The sequence below is a fragment of the Bison bison genome, unplaced genomic scaffold, assembly GCF_000754665.1.
Source record: "Bison bison bison isolate TAMUID 2011002044 unplaced genomic scaffold, Bison_UMD1.0 scf7180017845780, whole genome shotgun sequence".
NCBI classification, from domain to species: Eukaryota; Metazoa; Chordata; class Mammalia; order Artiodactyla; family Bovidae; genus Bison; species Bison bison.
This window is the reverse complement of record NW_011476353.1, coordinates 38,893-40,709: the sequence shown is the minus strand read 5'-3', so window position 1 is coordinate 40,709 and position 1,817 is coordinate 38,893.

Here is a 1,817-nt window from a genome sequence, read left to right as displayed (position 1 = left end):
GGTCGAACCCGCATCTCCTGTGTGGCAGGTGGATACTTTACCTTTGTAAAGATATCTGGGAAGCCCAGGTATCTGCATATTATACTGTGTATTATACAGTTTCCTGTGCATTCAGTAGGATGCAGATAGTAAATTGTGAATATTTTTCTGTCCGTCTATAATTTAAATCACTTCTTGGCTGACAGAAGAGGTGGGATTCTACACTTGGCAAAGCAGGACGCACAAGGTCTAGGTCCTCTCTAAAGCAGGCCTCTGAGCTTGCTTCTAACCTGGCTGGACAGTGCCATGACTGTAAGTGCCCTGACTGCCTGCTGTGAGTGCAAGGCTTACAGCATCAGGGATAAGATAAGGGACAAATCTTGAGATTGTCGAGCCCTTGGAGGTGCCCTGGCCTACTCATCCCCAGGCTTAGCAACATTATAGGTTTTGTAAGACAAACAAATAGCATTAACAGAAAAGCAGAAGTGCTATTTGCTCACAGATTGCTGATGATAACAGTTAGCGTCCTGGGAATATAAACGGAAACCCCAAACTGCAATCTTTTAGTCTCACCCATGACCCTAACATGCTGCCTGGGACCTTTTCCCCACTGTGTCTCCAGATGGGCTGTGTCCCAGGACTTCCCAGCACTGTTTGAGTCTGGATATTGGTCAGAACCCAGTTTGGTGATGTATCTTCTGCTGTTTCTACTTATCTTTTCTTTTAATGTTAGCATATTGAAAGTCAGCTTGATAATTCTATAAGTATTTATATTATTTATTTCTACAGAACGAGTGGCTTATTTTGTTAACAAATCTTTGGACCTGAGACGAAAGTGACAACTTTTGGCAAAACTTTAATTGGCCCTGTGAGCAGTATTTGTGAGACAAAATGCCACTCTGTAAGAAGAAAGCGGTTAAGGTTGATGAAGTTTTTATTTCCTAATGGGATGATTCACCTTTCTACTAGTTAGCTAATACATGGGACGTCTTCACTGGATGGTGTGAGAATTGGAACCTTAAATTAAAGAGGGCTGTACCCTTAGAAGTTACTGAATATTTGTGACTCTTGCCGGTTGAGAAAGGATAAGAATGCCATGCCGGATGAAAGGCTGGATCCTCCTCTCTCGTATCATGAGGTACATAAAATGAAAGTGAAAGTCGCTCAGTCATGTCGGACTCTTTGCGACCCCATGGACTATAGAGTCCATGGAATTCTCCAGGCCAGAATACTGGAGTGGGTAACCTTTGCTTTCTTCAGAGGATCGTCCCAACCCAGGGATTGAACCCAGGTCTTCCACATTGCATGGGGATTCTTTACCAGCTGTGCCACCAGGGAAGTACATGAGGTACATAAAGCAAGCTTAAAATTATCTGGAGAGAAGTTATAACTGGAAACAGAATTATGTGATTAGTGAGGATGATTGTGGATATTACAATATCAAATTATGTATTAGCTGATCAGCTCCTCACTTTATAAGTTGGCTCTCTCTTGAGCTGGCCCACATCTCTAACAGTGTTCCCTACTGCCTTTTCTGTCTCCGTTATCTTTGTTCTGTTCTGGCCTTTCACCCCTCCCACCCCTCTGTCTCTCTCTCCATCAACTAGTCCCCTTCTAACTTCCCCTGTCTCTGAGTGGGGAGGGGGTGCCCAGTTTCCCCCAATCCTGCCCCAACTCTACCAAGTTTCTTTACCCCTTCAGATTCTTCTGATCAAGCAAAGACCCACATCTCTCCAGATGGACAGTCTATTATTTTTATCATCCATCTGCCCCAGTTCAGTTCAGTTCAGTCGCTCAGTCGTGTCCGACTCTTTGCGACCCCATGAATCGCAGCACGC